At 36.9% G+C, this 20140-nt stretch overlaps 2 protein-coding genes across 8 annotated transcripts in view; both read right to left on the minus strand.

The window, feature by feature from the left end:
- The window catches only part of nlgn3b (neuroligin 3b), a 67343-nt gene extending 52329 nt beyond the window's left edge, over positions 1-15014 (minus strand). The window contains exons 1-4 of one of the 3 annotated variants that reach the window (XM_068221271.1): positions 5277-5328; positions 4394-4535; positions 1359-1425; positions 352-502 (exon numbers count right to left, since the gene is read on the minus strand). The gene's annotated coding sequence lies outside the window, so the exon portion shown is untranslated. Of the gene's footprint in view, positions 1-351; positions 503-1358; positions 1426-4393; positions 4536-5276; positions 5329-14802 lie in introns of those variants that run through there. The other 2 variants (XM_068221272.1, XM_005165182.5) reach the window with 2 other exon arrangements.
- A 1084-nt stretch (positions 15015-16098) lies between these two features.
- gria3a (glutamate receptor, ionotropic, AMPA 3a) overlaps positions 16099-20140 on the minus strand; it is a 76862-nt gene continuing 72820 nt past the window's right edge. For all 5 annotated transcript variants that reach the window (XR_012405728.1, XR_012405727.1, XM_005165096.5 and 2 more), the window contains one exon: positions 16099-17486. The gene's annotated coding sequence lies outside the window, so the exon portion shown is untranslated. The remainder of the gene's footprint in view (positions 17487-20140) is intronic.

Below are 20140 nucleotides of genomic sequence, written 5' to 3' on the forward strand. Positions count from 1 at the left end.
AACAACAGAAAAAGAATTTAAATGAGTTTTAGATGTAGCGTTACATGGACATCGCAAAAATAAGACCTGTGCAAAAATATTTTAGACTTAGAACAGTGAATTTAGGACTTTTGAAGGCCTTAAATTTCGATTTTTTAATTTTAGAATTTTTAAGACCCCGCGGAAACCCTGTATATTCCTTCTGACCAGACTTTCTACTTATACATGTCAGTCAGTATTGCTATTTTGACTGTCAATATTACAGAATAAAGCATCCGTATAATTATGGTTGAATTTTATGTTTCATAATATAGACAATTGGTAAGTGAACCTACTGATTTCTGTAGACTCATACTACTGACCCCTACTCACCATAACCAGAATCTCCATAATTGTAGGTTATATCTTCTCCTGGAAGTATGTTGCACACAGCAAAGATATGATTTTCATTTTGCAGTTAGGAGCTTTGTGGTCATCATTTACAAGTCTCCCTTAAGACCCATCTTCTTTCGATGCATCCATGCTGTAAAACATAAAACAATCTAAGCATAAAATACAAACAATTTTTAAAGTTTATACATTTAAGATGTACTATTTTTTTTTCTGTGACCATCTTCAAAGAGGTGTTAACAATAGTATCGAGAATTAATTCTATTTTAAAACTTGCTAATTATTTCACTAAAACTACAGATTTGATTAGAAGTGTTAATTTACATTTCACTTCTCAATTCCTGTAAAATATTTTTTATGTCTGTGAGGAACATTTTTTATGAAATTGCAATCAAATATGGGAACTGATTGTAATCAGAATGATCAGAATCAGAAATACTTAAATTTTGAGACGCATAATATATTATTGGCCATATCAATATCAGCCGATAAATGCTATTTTTTTAATGTTATGGTCATCAGTCTGATATCAAAATATGGCCGATATATTTAAGCTGATAGATTACAGAATTGCCTGCCTTGCACATGCGTGGGTCGAACTTGTTCAGAGTTGTGCAGTGCTTGGACATTATTGTTGGGTGATACACAATTTTCATATCATCCACCTTTGAGATCACCGATCATGATACTATAGCATAGGCCAGGGGTCACCAATCTTATTTCTAGAGGTCCAGTGCCCTGCAGGGTTTAGCTCCAACTTGCCTTAACACACCTGCCTGGGTGTTTCAAGTATACCTAGTAAGACCTTGTTTATCTTGTTCAGGTGTGTTTGATTTGGGTTAGAGCTAAAATCAGCAGGACACCGGCCCTCCAAGAACAAGTTTGGTGATCCCTGGCATAGGGGCACGGCAGTGTTATGTTTGCTTATTTGCTCATTTATTTAACCACATCTAAACATATTTAATAACCTTTCGGCTAATCATACTCACCACCCAAACTTGTAATCAAGAACAAAATCCCCTCTGAATAAAGCTTCAGTGGTGAAAACTCATCCTCCTAAACAAAAGATGTTCATTAGCTGCAGTTTCTTGAAAATTAATTATCATTGGTACATAATTGCATTTTTAGAGTTTGCATTAAATTCTACAGACTTTTGTGTTTTTATTTGAACTAAATGTTCTACTTGTCCTGTATGCTTCTCAAGCTTTATGAGAAGTGTCATTCATGTCTTTTCAGGTGCACTCAGAGGGCAATCGCCTGTTATGTCATGTCATTCAGCTTTTAATTGTTAGCATGATGTAGGTCTTTGAAATAATATTTATACAATATAGTCATAATGACATGTATAGATGATTAAACCAGTGTGTTTAAACTAGTTTTAAATTTGTTTGTTTTTGTAGTTTGGGCCAAAACAAATGTTTGTTGCAATTTTAATAGTTTAAGTTCATTTGATTGACTATTTAAAAATCTGTGGATATTATCAATGCATTTATTGGATAAAATAAAATTGCTACCTTTTACTGTAAAAAGTCCCCATCCCCAGAAGTGATTACAGTTACACAGTCATATATATAAATGTGTAAAAGGTAAAGCACTATGAATATATATTTAAAAGAAAATATGTCAAATAAATGACCAGATCTCTGTGTGGAGCACTGGCTGTTGTCAGACTCCTTGTGCAAACAAAAATTTCTCTGAATAATTACAATATATAGCTAAATGTATTTGAAAACATAGACATACTATTGAAAATTAATACTTTAATTCATTAGAGTTGTACTTCTGTGGGTATTTTGGTTAAAGTAACCTAAAAGTAATACAAAAGTAGTGTAATGCATTTCTGAGATATTAATATTGTCATTTAACCAATTACAAAAAAAGAAATGGCAGTAACTTTTAATATATATATACTGTAATGCATTACATTTTGGAAGTAACTTGCCCAACCGTGTTCGCTATTGTTTGTTAGCACAAAGATTAGATATTAACGGGGATTTGGAACAAAATTGTTTATGCACAATGGGCTCTCTGCACAGCTAGAGTTTTAAAGCCAACGATAAACTTCCGGTGATAGCTTAATGTGGGTATTTTCAATTTCACAAGGTTGTTTGTACATCATCAATGTTGTAATGTAATTACAATACATTCAGTTAAACAGACTAAAGCATTCATTTAGTTGTTCAAGCGTAAAATTAGATGAACGATGGTATAACCACTAGCGCCGTCAGTATAGCAAAAGGCTAGCGCAGATATTCCATTGAAAATACTGGGTAAAGTCTAAATCGAATACGTGGCCGGCTGGTATGTGCTATGCACATCCATATAGCAGCATTTTTATGACACTGTATAATAGGCGACGCGGTGGCACAGTAGGTAGTGCTGTCGCCTCACAACAAGAAGGTCGCTAGTTCAAGCCTGGGTCAGTTGGTGTTTCTGTGTGGAGTTTGCATGTTCTCCCTGTATTCGCGTGGGTTTCCTCAGGGTGCTCCGGTTTCCCCCACAGTCCAAAGACATGTGGTACAGGTGAACTGGGTAAGATAAAAATTGTCTGAAGTGTATGAGTGTGAATGAATTTGTATGGGTTTCTTAGTGATGGGTTGCAGCTGGAAGGGCATCCGCTGTGTAAAACATATGCTGGAATAGTTGGCGGTTCATTCTGCTGTAGCGACCCCAGATTAATAAAAGGACTAAGCTGAAAAGAAAATGAATGAATGAATGTATAACAATAATGAATATTTTTACAGTACTGTGACGGTTGGGTTTAAGGTTGGGGTGGAGGTAGGCTTTAAAAAATAAAATGTATTGGGTATTTTAATAGATAGCAGCATAAATAATACTCAATACAACTACTGTTTTACGTTACTGTGACAGTTGGATTTAGGGTTGGGGTGGGGATAGACGTTAATAAAATACAACAAATGTGAAATTTAAGAAATAATATAAATAGTTTTCGTTAACTTTCGGCTGCAACCATATCTGATCTAGCAACAACCAAAATACAGGGTAAAAAAACTGTCATATTTTAAAGACATGGCGGGGGGATATGGACTTTAATGCAGTGCTTCTTGTCCGATCTGAAACCCACTGCATCTCATATATAACAGGTAGTGAAGATTACTGATTTTTTTAAAAAAACAGATCTTAAACGTGACAATTTTGAAATGGAAAGATGTCATTGGAAGCCATTGGAGTGCCTGGCTGAAAATTAAAAGTCTGGTAATCTGTAAAATATTTTACAACATTACAGATACATTAAAAACTAATTTAAGTGTGTGTATGGTTTGCATTGGTTACTTTAACAATTATAATAGCAAAAATAATTAATGTAGTGCTTTGTTGTATATACACATGTTCAGAGTTAATAAATGTTTCAACCCAATTTAATTGCAAAAGTATGATAAAGTACAACAGGTAACACTTTAAAATAAAATTAATGGATTAAAGTCAACGGTGAGAAAAAAGCCAGATTCATTACAGTTACTGTGCTAATATAGGATAAAATAATACAACTGAATATTATTAGTTATTATCCCCATTTAGTAAAACGACTAACTTTAGTAAAACGATTGTAATCAGATTACTATAATTTTAACACATACATCAGCATTAAGAAATTATCATCACCTAAGATTAACATTAAACTTTACCAATACTTTTAATTAACTAATGTTTACTATTGAAGCCTTCTTGCACAGAGTTAATGTACAGTACAACTGACCTATAAATATTTTAAATTTTAGTAACAGTTTCAGTTAATATTTCAACCTGTAGTAGGCCATATGAACTTGAAAATATTATTGAAAAACAATTAAGTCTCTTAGAATGTTGCACTGTTAACAATACCACTGCAACACAACATGGATTTTACTAAAAAGAACTGTAAAAGTTTACATAATAAATAATTATTCAATGTATTTTGAGTTCCCATAATGTCAATATTGTACATGTTCATTATCATTCTATATTGAACCACTGCATAGAGAGATATAGACAGAGAGATAGAGTGTTTGTGAGTATACCTTACCTTTGTAATTGTTGATGAATTGCACTTGCAGGTTTGTCACTTTTACAACAAATGTAATGTTCTGCATCCTCTTGAGGTATTTTACGCTTTCTGTTTTTTCTTAATCCCAGCATGAAGACAAAGGGCATGTTTCCTATAAAGACTTTACGAAAAAATAAATATAATAAATTATATTATGCTAATAAATAACATAAAATTAATAGCATAATACATTATATATATTGTCTATTGTTCTGCTGAACCCAAATGATTTCACATAGATGTAGTAATGTACTTCTATCTAAAAATTTTAATCAGAAATTAAATCATAATGTAATTAAAAACAGAATAGGTAGGATGTAAATCACATCCAAGATTAATTTTCCTATATTCGTTAAACAAAGCTATAAATACATTGTTATTTAGACTGAAAACAGGGCTAGACCCACATGAACTATTTTCATGTTTTTGTAACTTTACACACCTCAAAATTATATATACTTTGATATAATAAAGACGTTATTTATATATATATATATATATATATATATATATATATATATATATATATATATATATATATATATATATATATAATGTTCTGTGCGTTTGGGCAAGCTAATTAACATCATTAAAAGGCTTATTTACTTAAAGAAATTTAAAATAATCACCATATTAAACAAAAAATAAAGATTTTATTTTTGGGGCAACCACACAAGCACACGCAAGCACTATTTTGATCAACAGAAATGTGTGTTAAACAGTATACAGCTAACATTGCTATTAAATACATTTCAACAAATATAATCGACAAAGGAATATAAGCACTAAACATACATCTTACAAAGGCAATGTTTTGTCGTGTAAGCAGTAATTATGCATTTAAATACATAAATTGATTTACCTGCTCTCCCAGGAGAGATGAGATGAGTTCGCGGGAAAAGGCGTCTCCAATTGATTGCGTCATTAGCACGTGTTTGCAAATGCCGCGCGTTCATGAGTTGAATGAGGCGCTGTGAGGGATGTGTGCTTAACACACACACACATACACATGAACAGAGGGGTGGGGGAGGGGTGAAGGAGGGAAACTGCAGCAGGTTCAACTTGGAGTTTGCAAAATGTATGCATCCACGTGTTGAAGTGTTCACATATTTGTTTTATGTTGAACATGCTCTTTTCATTTGACTTTTTTTTTTTTAGAAAACCTGATTTTCTTTGATTATGGTGCACTTTAATTTAATCTCCAAATAAGTAAATAAATAAATATATATATATATATATATATATATATATATATATATATATATATATATATATATATATAATAAAAAATAATTATAAAACAAAAAAATATATATATTTTTAAAGTAAAAAAAAAGTGAGGGGAAACCTGATAGGTGTTGTAGACTAGAATTACGTTAACAAACTAATTTTATATTATTGTCGTCGTCATAGTCATAGTCTCTACCCCAGGGCAGCTCTCATGAAGTGTCTGTGAGTTGACAGTGGGGGATGGGTGCTCAAGACACACACACACACACACATACACGCGAACAGAGGGGTGGGGGAGGGGAATTGCAGCAGGTAACACGCTTCAACTTGGAGTTTGCTAAATGTATGCATCCACGTGTTGAAGTTTTCACATATTTGTTTCACATTAAACATGCTCTTTTCATTTGACTTTTTTTTTAGAAAATCCGATTTCTTTGATGGTGCACTTTAATCTCCAAACAAATAAATAAATTATATATATATATAATTTATTAATTAATAAAAACAATTGATATAAAAACAGAGATTCTTAGCGTTTTAACACAATCTTAAGGCATGTTTTCAACATGCTTCCTGATCCATCAAACTTGTTTTTAATACTATATATATATATTTATTTATTTTTTTAAGTAAAATAAAAGTGAGGGGAAACCTGATAGGTGTTGTAAACTTGAATTACATTTACAAACTAATTTAATATTATTGTTATAGTCGTAGTCTACCCCAGGGCAGCTCTCTTGAGGCTTCTGTGAGTTGACAGTGGGGGATGGGTGCTTAAAACACAAACACACACACACACATACACACGAACAGAGGGGTGGGGGAGGGGAGCTGCAGCAGGTAACACACTTCAACTTGGAGTTTGCTAAATGTATGCATCCACGTGTTGAAGTTTTCACATATTTGTTTCACATTAAACATGCTCTTTTCATTTGACTTTTTTTTTAGAAAACCCGATTTCTTTGATAACAATGCACTTAAATTTAATCTCCAAACAAATTAATACATTTCTTTATTTATTATATATTTATTTATTAATAATAAACAACTGATATAAAAACAGGGATTCCTGATCTATCAAGCATGTAGTTTGTATTTCTTTTTTTTTACTATATATATTCATTCATTCATTCATTCATGGGGTCGCCACAGCGGAATGAACTGCCAACTTATATAGTAAAAAAATGAAATACAAACTACATGCTTGATAGATCACATACACATTTTTATTATAGGTTTTTAAAGTAAATAAAAGTGAGGGGACAGCAGACCCTCAATTTAACCTCTAAACACATCTGATCGAACTAATTTGAGCTTCCAGAACTGGTTTGACACAGTATCACCAGTGATAAAATCAATCTCTAGTAACTCACTCACTCACTCACTCATTCACTCATTCACTCACTCACTCACTCAGTATCCTTCAGCATAGTTACTGATTTATCAGGGGTCGCCACAGCGGAATGAACTGCTAACTACTCTGGCATGTTTCCTACAGCAGGCCCATCTGCTACACCACTGCATAATCCCTACCCCTAAACCTCACTCACTCACTCACTCACTCACTCACTCACTCACTCACTGTCCTTCAGCATAGTTACTAATTTATCAGGGGTCGCCACAGCAGAATGAACCGTTAACTACTATGACATATTTTTCCTACAGCGGGCCCATCCGCTACGCCACTGCCTAATCCCTACCCCTAAACCTACCTCACACACTCACTCACTCACTGTCCTTCAGCATAGTTACTAATTTATCAGGGGTCGCCACAGCGAAATGAACCGCTAACTATTCTGGCACATGTTTCATACAGTTGGCCCTTCCGCTACGCCACTGCCTAATCCCTACCCCTAAACCTCACTCACTCACTGTCCTTCAGCATAGCTACTGATTTATCAGGGGTCGCCACAGCGGAATGAACCACTAACTACTCTGACATGTTTTATACACGGGCCCATTTGCTACGCCACTGCCTAATCCCTACCCCTAAACCTCACTCACTCACTCACTCACTCACTATCCTTCAGATAAGTTACTGATTTATCAGGGGTCACCACAGCAGAATGAACCGCTAACTACTCTGGCATATGTTTCACACAGCGGGCCCACCCGCTACGTCACTGCCTAATCCCTACCCCTAAACCTCACTCACTCACTTCAGCATAGTTACTGATTTATCAGGGGTCGCCACAGCGGAATGAACCACTAACTACTCTGACATGTTTTATACAGCTGGCCCATTTGCTACGCCACTGCTTAATCCCTACCCCTAAACCTCACTCACTCACTCACTCACTCACTCACTCACTCATTCACTCACTCACTATCCTTCAGCATAGTTACTTATTCATCAGGGGTCGCCACAGCGGAATGAACCGCTAACTACTCTGGCATGTTTCATACAGCGGGCCCATTTGCTACGCCACTGCATAATCCCTACCCCTAAACCTCACTCACTCACTTACTGACTCACTCACTCACTCACTATCCTTCAGCATAGTTACTGATTTATCAGGGGTCGCCACAGTGGAATGAACTGCTAACTACTCTGACATATGTTTCCTTCAGCAGGCCCATCCGCTACGCCACTGCATAATCCCTACCCCTAAACCTCACTCACTCACTCACTATCCTTCAGCATAGTTACTGATTTATCAGGGGTCGCCACAGCGGAATGAACCGCTAACTACTCTAGCATGTTTCATACAGCGGGCCCATCCGCTACGCCACTGCCTAATCCCTACCCCTAAACCTCACTCACTCACTCATTCACTCACTCACTATCCTTCAGCATAGTTACTAATTTATCAGGGGTCGCCACAGCAGAATGAACCTGTAACTACTCTGACATATGTTTCATACAGTGGGCCCATCATTTTCACCCACACTAATACACTACTGCTAATGTAGTTGATCAGTACCACTGTGGAGGAAACCTACGCCGACACGGGGAGAACATGCAAACTCCACACAGAAATGCCAACTGGCCCAGATGACACTCGAACCAGCGACCTTCTTGCTGTTAGACAACTTCTTGTCGGCATAAACCTAGCCATAACTGTAAATTATTCTCAATATCAGAGAGGATGATTAGTCGTACAACAATGATGTAGAAGCATGTAACCCTCAATGTAAATCAACCTTAACATAAAATGTGAACTTATTCATCAATCTGATTGACTAATAGAAATGTTGTTCCAGGTTCAACAGGTCAAGGGTGTCAAACTCAGTTCCTGGAGGGCCACAGCCCTGCACAGTTTAGTTCCCAGCCTGCTTCAACAAACCTTTAGGTTTCAAACCATAGACATTATAATAGAAAGCTAAACGCCTCATGGTCCGCTTCAGTCCGTTCTTCCGATAAGTCAACGAGGTTAATCCGGTTATGACTGCTCTATAAACAGAGGCAACTGAACAGAGGAGCTGCTGTTTTGCCTGATATAAAATATAAGAACAGTATATTTTCTTAACTGATTATAATTTTATGGTGTCAAAAAAAAAAAAAAACTTCCTGGCAGGTCTGTTGGAGCTAAACTCAGCAGGATTATGGCCCTCCATAACCAAGTTTGGACACCCCTGGTTTAAAGTGATCTATTGTCTGGGTTGGTGTTGTATATCCAATTTAAACTAGCTTGTAATAAGCTGCCAGTACATTTCCTGTTATTTTACAGACGTATTTCTCTAGATATTATTTCTTATACACTATATCATTCAAATACTGAAATGTCAATAAAAGTCACTTTGTTAAACTGTAGAGTTGAATTTTCAACATCAAAAAAGTGGACAGAGCAGAGATCAACATCCCATAATTAATTTTGTTATGAGTTTATTTTTTTGTAATGCATATAGTGTATAAATGGCTCTAAATAGCTGTCCCACAGTAAAAACTCTTCATGGAAAAACGGTATAGTTGTTGTACCAAACAATGAATTAGTTATAATAAAGTTCTACTTTTCAAGTTCATAAAAGTGATATCAAGGCTTGTTAATGGGGCATCTAGCTATCTATTATAATGTCTGTTTCAAACAAGCCTGGAGGACTCAATTAGTTTGATCAGGGATGTTTCATTAAAGTAAAGCTGAACTGTGAGCTGTAGCCTTCCAGGAAGAGTTTCACACATGTGAGATGTTGATCCAAGAACATGTTCCACTAGGTGAAATCACAATATCTGTGTATTCAGCACTCTCATTATGCAAAAAGCACAAGTTTAATAGAAACAGTGAATGCAAAGCAAGGCAACTGAAACTTCTGTCAATGAGAGACTGACTGTCTTCATACAGAGCTCAGTCTGAGGCCTACCCTCTGACCAGGCTGATCAGGCTCTTTCATCCTCCTCATCCTCCTTCTCCTCCTTCTTTTCCTTCCCTCTTTTTAGGTTGTCGCTATTGTTCATATCTAAATTTGTAACACCTGTGTCTATTCTGGCTCATATTTTGCACATGCAGCTGTGAAAAAAATAATACAGAACTGGCACACATTCATACAGCTATCGTATCTTTCCAAGTGTTTTATTTGTTTTTAACTGTCACTCTTTTTGTGTGGTGTTTTGTAACAAGAGCATCACAGTGCAAATCTGTTATAGTGGGCACACATCTGTTTAGACTTTTGTGTAAAGAGTGTCTGAAACTGCCTGAACTTAAGTTATTACAGAAAGACCATGGCTTTATTCCATTAAGAATTTGGCTGAAAAATATTAAATGCATGTAGTATTAATACATTATTATTATCAGTGTTGGGTAAACGATTTAAAAAAAGTAATGAATTACTACAACATTAAAGTTGTATTTACAGCTCTTCCAGAATACTTATCAATATTTCTTGAAACTAGTAACTGAACACACAAACAAATATCCACAAATACACTACAGCAATGGACTTGTAGTTTTGTAGAATTGGTGTTAATAAGGTAAGAGTGAAGAGTTTCAGTGAGTCTGTGTCAGTTTTCACGTTTAGTGTCTGAGCATTTAAAAAAGGCTGTAAATTGCTTTTCTACCATATCTAAAATGTAATTAAATTACTCAAGAAGAAATGTAATCACTTTACTCAATACTATCAGAATCTCTATAAATCTCAGTGCATAGGAAATATAAATCAAACATTTTTTATTCTTTAAGTATAATTTAAACCTGGCCTTTTAGCTTTCCTAACTTAAACAAATACTTTATTATCAACATGTTATTTAGATAACAAACAGAACTCTGGAAAAAGTTAAACATATAAAAAGTTTCCAAGTGATTTAACTATATATTATACACAGAACTGGCAAATGTCTTAATTCATTGTTTACATTTGAATGAAATAAACAGGCTTGAAGTATTTCTTATTTTATTTTATTTACATTTTTTAAGTTTTAGAAAAAAAAATATATTCACTTTGTGATTTCGTTACAGTAAGTTAACTAATTATTTTGGACTATACTCCCATCACTGATTATATTTATCTTTATCTAAAATGTAATTAAATTACTCAATAAGAAATTTATTCACTCATACTATTTATAATATATGTAAATCTCAGTGCAAAGGAAATATAAATAATACACTTTTCATTCTTTAGAAAAATGATTTAAACCTGGCATTTTAGCTTTCTTAACTTAAACAAATACTTATTAACATGTTATTTAGATAAACAGAACTCTGGAAAAAAAGTTAAACATGTATACAAAAAGTTTCCAAGTGATGATACCATTTATTATACACGGATATACATCAAATTATATATTATATTCCGCCTAATTTCCTCCCGGTCGCACTCGGAGCTCCTCTCCTCCTTTCGTTCCCGGGCAGCTGAGCTCTTTGTAGCCGGAGGGAGCGTAGCTGCGGGCGGGGGAGGTGCGCGGTGCGGTCGCTGACAGTGTAGAACAGACAGACAGTTCAAAGAACACACAAACCAGGAAAACATTTGATTCTGTTGCGTGTCGCTCTCGCGGGCCGTTTCGCGCTATTATGCCACAGTATTCCTCGGATCTGCTAAGTTACTGTACAGCCTAAACTAAGTTACATACTGTACTTCCGTGTTATCCGTTCCCTCGGGGATACAGCGCGATCTGCGCAGAAACAGTACGATTCAAACCTAGAATAAAGTACCGTGCTTAAGGACACCAAATATAAGGCTTTCTTGACGCAGTTTGGTCATTTTCATTTAAATACTAATTAAAGTGCAATTTTATTCATACTGTCTCTTTTATTCTGTGAAGTAACCATAGTAACTTGCTGCCGCCATCTTTATTTTTACGCACTTCGCCTCTGATTCGTCAGATCAATAGGGGGCGTGACATCCTCCTTGTATCTTTCTGATTGGCCAGATCCCAAAAGTGTGTATCATTGCGTCATTGCAGTTCTCCTAGAGGGCGCTGTGTTATACACACTTTTGGGGTGGGGGGATACACACTTGGATACACAAATCATGTAAAAGTGCATTTTGAGGACAAGTGAGATTTTAAGCCAGGACACCATTTTGAAGCATGCTGAATACTGCTATATGGTCAGACAAATGAGGACCAAGAAAAAGTCCTCATTTGTCAAGGTGGTCCTCATTTTACTGGTGTGTACTCTGGCGAAAGTCCTCATTTTGGACATAAGCAAGTACACACACACACACACACACACACACACAACCTTACTAATTCTATCTCAGCTACATTAAATGAACACCATGCAATGCAAACTAACTAAATGGATTTTTCATCCAAAAATGAACATTTGCTCACTATTTACTCCCTCTTAAGAGCTTCCAAACCTTTCTAAGTGTTTTCTGTGTTTTCTAAAGAGAGCTTAAAATATGTAACCACTGAGTAGGAAAAACAAATACTATGGAAGTCAGTGGTTACAGGTTTCCAGTTTTCATCCAAATATCTTCTTTTGTGTTTAAAAAAGAAGCTCATAAAGCTCAAGTAAAGGCTGAGTAAATGATGACAGATTCTTCATTTTTGGGTGAACCATTCCTTTAACAGCTTCAAGTACAGAACCTGAAACCCTTGATATCTTCTGCCTGGCACTCTCAGAGGTGCGAAACGACTTTCGAACACATCGCTGAACACACTGGTGTGTGTTGAGCAGGTGTTAGCTTATATGACCTATTTTATGTAACTGTCTTCCCAGTAAATTCAACTTCAGATCTGCAAACAGTATTAAATATCTACTCAGAAACCAGCTGAACACAAGCTTGCAGAATGCAGAAGGCATTATTAGTCCAAAAGGCAAGCTAGAGGCTAAATTAATTACAACTCATTGAGCTTTTAACTGGGTCATTCCCATTATCAACAACCTCTTGTACCCTAAAAGGCATTTTGATTAAAGGTAGGCCTATGTTGGATTTGCACTGGTCATACTTAAACAAGCAGCTGTAACCTGATAATTGGCATTTTCCATCGTTTAAAACAGTGCATAGAAATACGTCTGAACTAACCTTCCCCATATAGAATGTTTAATGCAATGTAGTACCTGACATATTAGGATGTGAATTAGCTAGAGACACGCATAGGATATAGCGCTGCTTTCATGACCCGTGTCGCTGTCCAGGGTGCTGAAGAGACCTGTAGAATAGCAGCAGACACGCACTAACTGGTTTCCCTGGCCTTCTGTAAATATCTTTTCTAGCCGAGTGTTCCTCCATCTTTGTAATTTGGGTCAGTTAATCTGAACCGTAGGGCCCATCGAGAAAATACTGGGAGTCCGTTTATTCCAGTGCCCATTTTCCAGTGGCGGGCGGACAGCACGCCTCAATCAGGTCAGTTGTACACAGGCTATGTGTTTCAAGATTAGGGTGCTTGATATGTAACCTAGATAACCGTGCGAGATGATAAGGTCTGCTTTCATTGAATTGGCAGATTCAGCTCTGTTTATTAATTCTACTTCCTTCTCAAACGGTGATACAGGGTATCCTGCTTCTTTTCTGCATTCACTGGAAATAGTGTGTGTGTGTGTGTATGCGTGTGTGTGTGTGTGTTCCTCGGTTTTACGGAGGGGACGGTGAAAGAGACTACCATACGAGAGATGAATACCAATAGTTTGTCCCTCCTCCTCCTCCTCCTCCTCCGTAGCTCCTACTGAACGGTGCAGTGGCGGGATGGCGCGCGGATAATAAACTATGCGGGGGCATTTCATTAGGAAAACACTCGCGAGGCTCACTGTTTACCGCATACCCGAGTTAAAAAAAACATGAAAAATGTACCCTTGTCATCACCCTTCCCTGAAATCGACCAATGCCAGTGTTTTGTAAACGTACAACATAACGTTTTGGACACGCGCAAGTATGCGCGCGCTAGAAAAGCTTTAAGTAAACCGAGCCAACAGATGGTAAAATCACCATGACAACTTGGACTCAATGCGGGTCTCTCTTCCTGGGTTCACCCACACGGACGGTCGCGACACTGTTTTCTGACTGGCGCTCCTGCGAGCACTCCCGTTACCGTTCCAACAGGTGACGAACTGCAGCTTTAATTCACACGCGCTCAGCGTCACGCGCCGCCCGTGATTAATATATCAGCGGGTATTGAGCAGGCACGCGGAGAACGACTCGACCCCCGAGTGTCCCTCGCGCAGACAGGCCTGGAGAACAGCTAAATAACGGTGCTGGCAGAGGTGTTTCCAAACAGATGCGAATAAGTTGATCTAGTGACACAGAGGAGAATTACAAAGCTGACTGTTTAGGGCCATCTAATGACTATGATCAACGAGAATCCACAGCCCAGATGCCGCAAATCACGGCTCTGAGGTTATCCGAATGATAATTCTCCCCCCTCTCTATCAACTCGTCTCCCCCTCTCCCCTTTTTCCTCGCTCTAGGCTCACCGTCTTGCGATTGCGAGCTTTCATGCTGCAGATGCGAGAATGAAAATGCCGTTAAAATTAAATCAAGGGTAAAAAATGAAAATATTTCCTTTTTAAATGCCTCAATTTGATAAAAGCCATTTCCCGAACACAAGCAATGCGGCGCATTCATTAGTCCAGCGTTCATTGTTCAATCAAATCGCGTTCCACATACACTCGTACACAATCCAATTTACGCTTTTTTTCATAAGTACCCTCATTTTTGGATTTACCAGCATCGGAAAATTGCTCTTATTACTCGCGGTTGCTCGTTCTCACCGCTGCCTGATATTGAGAAACGACGGCGCGCATCAGATCAGCCATAAATAAGAAAAAAATTGGGCTCACCTGCCGAATCGTTCAGCCGGTATCGCATCCGAGCAAACGCTGTAATAATCTCGTATCTCATCGTTTCCACCATCCAACATGCCCCCTTTTTCCTTGTCGAGCCGTGTGAACGGCGATCGGCTCTTCTTGCGTTTTTCTTATTTTCAATTAACGTCAATCTCCCCGGGTCTATTTTAAGCGCGCGCGCTTTGCGCGGTCGCGGACGCAAGGTCAGGAGCGCCCACTGCCACGCGCGTTGCCAGGCAACCGAAGGGACACGAGCGAGCTTACAAACCGGCAGCAAAACAAAATAAATAAATAAGTAAATAAGGCGGATATGGGCAGCAATAGCTCGTCTCGTCTAAACCAGCCTCGCCGCATATAAATTAAAACAGCACTGAGTCATGGGGAAATGAGAGCGTTATGGCATTGCTGGGGTGTGGCAGGTGCATCACCATTTATTATCTGAATAAAAATCTTAAAATCAGTTTGCAGAGCTGCTGCAAAAAGCATCAAGCCAGAACCTTCTATATGAGAACAGAAAGAAGGGGACACTGCACTGTTTTCCCTTGTGCTTGTGTTCTTTCTGTAGAGTCAAAACAAGCACCACTAAGGGAAACTTGCTCAAATGAAAGGATGTCGAGATTTAGCCAATGTTTCCTCCACACTTACAGGCACAGCAGCAGCAGCACAGTCCTCAAGGAAGATTTCAGTGATCGACACAGCAATCCTCAAAAGGGCTTTGCAGCCACAGCACACCCGCCTTCCTTTCAGTAAACCTTCAGAGAAACTACACTGGCTATAATGCTCTAAAACAGAAGCACTGAACCACTTCACAGTCCATTTCTTTATACACAAACCTGTTCAACTGTCAGCTGCTGCTGTGCAGCTTGTAGTACATTTACATGCGCAGCAGGCGCTTATTTGCTCAGCAGGTGGCATGTATTGCAATTGTGATGAGGATTATTTGTAAGTGAGTTATAAATGTGATCATCTCTTCATTTAGTGCTGGAAACACTTATCTAGAATCAGAGCTTTTGACATGCTCTTTTAGTGTTTTAGTGGAACCTGTGCATCTGTGCAGACCTCAGGCTGCCGGTTACATCTGATAAAAGATGACAATTAAATGATTTAAGGGTGCTTTTAAAGTAAAAAAATTAAAAATAAAAATAAATAAATAAATAAACTTTCCTTTAGCCTAATGTGTAGACAACCATAAAATAATCAAACTAAAATTCCTCGAAAAATGCAGGCAAAATTGTATTTTTCATGAGAGCAAACTTATAGCTACTGAAATCACACATTAGGCAACATGAATTTGTCTTAAATCTGTCTTTATTTACAAAATATACTTAAATGTTAAGAGTTGGATGCAGTCATGCAGAAGGACAGATTACTGTTTGAGCTCAGGATGTATCATCATGACCAATTCACAACTTTCTATTCCTTTTTTAATTACTCAGGAATGATGGAGGAGGATGAGGAAAGGGAAAGCGGAAGGGCTGGCATGGGGGAAAAGGAAAGACAAGGGAAGCTTTATTGAGGGAAATGCTCATTACTGTACATGCAAGTTCACTTAGAAATAAAACAGACGTCAGTTATACAAAATCTTCAAAATAAATATGTCTTTTAGCATCTAAACAAAAGTTCAGAATTGAAACAGTGGATTTATAAAATTAAATTACATATTCACTTTTTTCTGGTGTGACAGAATTCATATTTTACATCAGTGACCTTGCAGTTTAGTTTTTTAAAACACAATAAAATTATTACAAACTATTAAACATGTTGTTGATTCCTAAGCTTGCTTAAAAAAGAACTGATCTATGATCATGAGGAATATGAGCTTTTTTTGTTGCCAATGGCATATGACTGTGCTGTCATTATCTCCTACGTTTCAGAATAAAGTACTATGGCAAACAAATCTTACACCCTCATTATTAAGTTTTAAAATACAGAAAACAGAGAGACCCTCATACACTCAGCCTGCAATTTGCTTCCGCTAAAGTAAACACTGTAGACTATGAATGAACTCCTAAAACTGTCAAGTGTGAAAGGGAAACGTTTCTGATGCCATGTCATGTATCTGAAGTTATTTACATTATTCATAACGATTACATGGATGAGGACAGAAACACAGCACAAACATTTTAAACAAATGAATAAGCAGAAAGCTTCAACAAAATAATATTTCCTACAGTTTGCATAAAATGTTTGTCTGCAGATACTCCTAATGTGAGTTGTCATGGAGACAAACTGGCTGTCAGTCATATAACACTGTCATCACTGATCATGAGATCAACCAAATCAATCTTCACACTCTCTCTCTCTTTACTGTGTGTCTGTCTGTCTCTCCCTCCCTCCCTCCCTTCTTTTCAGTCTTTCCCTCTCGTAATAAACTGAAATAATGGTTTCAGACCCAGCACCCAGCAGGACGTCTCCAGGACTTTGGCCTGCGTGTTTTGATGTTTTGCCACTGGTTCAGTAAGGCACTGAGAGAGGGCGGGCGGGCGAGTGATTGCTCCATCCAAAAGTCTGTTGTGTGATTACCGGTTCATGTTGTGGTCAGAGCCGAGAAGACGTGTGTTCCGGTGAGATGAGTTTTGGTTGGGTACGTGTCCACTTTCTAAAGCGAATCGCAGTCGACTCTAAGAGACGGAGAGTCTATCCCATGCCACATGATCAGCAAGGGACAGGTTTCCAATCTGAGAATAAGACAAGACAGCAGCCCGACCCTTTAAGACTTACAAGATGTGTTTCTGCTTTCTTTTCTTTTACAATAACACAATAATTCAATGGAAGTAAAACTCCAATGGAAGTAAAACAACAAAGTACTGATATAAATGACGCTTGAGAGATGATTTATGACACCAATTCATATGGATAATTCTGCCCGTATATGTTTTCAATTTCATTTATGACTCGCTTTTTATGAATCGATAAAGACCCCAGATTAAGCTAAGAAGATTTTTTATTGCCCTGCTGAAGAATAAAAAGTCACCTCAATCTTAAATAACCAGCATTTTTTTTCATTTTTGTAAAAGCTACACCTTTAAAGCTCTGCTTCAAATGTTATAACTCATAATCACTTGAATGAGCATTAGTTGTGGTTATCAGCTGATAGATATGGACCAGTAGGGGCCTTCTGCACCTACTAGTAGGCTCAGAAGGCTGTTATCATCCATCCACATGGTTAATGAGCTATACTAATAGGGAAGACTCCAGATCCAGATCTGTTTTACATTGCTGTGATGGTTGGGTTAGGGGTAGGCATTAAAAAAAATAGAATTAATGGGAAATGTGACAAATAATATAAATAATTCCCTTAATTTAATTCTCGCAAGTGTTCTATAGCTAATTAACCATGTGGATGGATGATAACAGCCTTCTGGGCCCACCACTAAGTGCAGAAAGCCCTTACAGGCTCATATCTATCAGCTGATAATGCCCATTCTATTGAGCAATAACATTTGAATTGGCTGTTTAAAGCTACTGCAAGTTCTACCAGACCAAAGGTGTGCTCATATTAGCAATATTTAAGTTAAATTGTGCAGGCAAAAAGCCCTCGTCTGTAATGGAGCCCTTGTCTGTTGAGTTGTGAAGAAAATCTTGAAGAAGTCATTTTCAAATCTAGCAGCGTTTCAGTTAAATCTCTTGACCAACTTCAACCTGAAGTGAGGTTAATACTTTGCCCTCGCACTACATTCTATAGCTGCATGGACTCCATTGAAAAATTGACCACATATTAAGGCACTTACAAATATAGCTGGGTAAAACTCTCTACTGGCAAAATGTGTGTTAATTCACTAAATAATTTTTTCCTTAAAGTTTTTCTACTTGACTTATTGAGACTCTTTCATATAATTAACTATTTTATATACACTATCTTCAGCCTTTATGTGAAGGAAAGACTATGGGAGAAAGAGCTTTCTCATTTTAAGCCCTTTTCCCATTTCGGATATTACGAGGAAGACCATTCCATAATTTAGCACACAGGTGTCAAACCTAGTACCTGGAGAGCTGAGGCTCTGCACAATTTCATTCCAGCCCTGATTCAACACACTTACCTGCAGGTTTCACACAAAACTGGAGGACTTTGATCAGTTTGATCAGGTGTGTGTAATTAGGGTTAGAACTAAACTGTGCAGAGCTGCGGCCCTCCAGGAACCCAGTTTGACACCTGTAGTCTAAATTAAGCAATGGCCTCCTTTTAATATCCGAAATGCACCAACTTTGGATTATTCTAAAAGTTGATTAGGACGCATTCATTTAAGCTTGTTTTTAGTTGATGGTTTATTTTTATTATAATTTTTCATGTATTTAATTTCTGCTATTGGAGCACTTTGGGTCTAAGTAAAGCACATTACAAATCAAATGCATTATTTACTATTATTACTATCAATCAAAGTCTGCAAGGATTTACTCTATATGAATTAAGAGATTATTAATTACTTTAAATTTCAAATAAATTCAGTTTTTCAGAACTTTCTATTCATTAAAACATTAACTGTTTATAATCATCATAACTGTGTTTCTCGGGCATCAAAGCTTTTCCATTAACACAAATAATACCAGAAATAATGCTTTTAAACAGGGTTTCTACAGGTTTCATTAAGTCAAATTTAAGACGTTTAAGACCATAATGAATATTATTTAAAAAGGTAATTATTCACACTCATCAAGTAATTGCTTCGGACTGTTATTTTTTTTTATTTTTACATCCTTCGGTTGATTTAAAAAAACAAGCATTTCGGCACAATGCCTTCCTCAGTGTGTGATGCAATCCTCTCACTCCACCTTTTTATCAAAAAAACAATCACCTGAAGAATGTAAAAATAAAAAATAAAAACAGTACGAAGCAATTACTTGATGAGTGCGAATCTTTACCCTTTTGAATAATAGCATTGACAAGATTGATGCACCAAAAAAGTTTCTTTGAAAACCGCAAGTGCGCAGGGCAAACTTCAGCACTCTAAGGCATAATGAATGAAATTTCAGACTTACACAAGGTTAAACGCTAAAGACTCTTTTAATGGCTTACGTAAGTTAAAACCTTTAAGAAAACCCATTAAAACAAATGTTATTGTAAGGAGGATAATTAAACCTTATTAACCAGTAAACACAATGTTTCTAAAAACTTTCTTTTAACGTTTCTTAAAACTGATTGGATGGGTGTTGGCCCAATTGGGTAAATTTGCTTTACATGGACAAAGAAAAATTAAGACCCATTTAAAATGATTTAAGACCTACAACGCAATATTTCAGTAGATTTAAAACTTTTTAAGGACTAAAATTAGTTTTTTGAAATTAAAGACACTTTAAGACTTTTTAAGACTTTGCAGATACCCTGATAACTGCA

The sequence above is a fragment of the Danio rerio genome, chromosome 5 (genome assembly GCF_049306965.1).
Source record: "Danio rerio strain Tuebingen ecotype United States chromosome 5, GRCz12tu, whole genome shotgun sequence".
NCBI classification, from domain to species: Eukaryota; Metazoa; Chordata; class Actinopteri; order Cypriniformes; family Danionidae; genus Danio; species Danio rerio.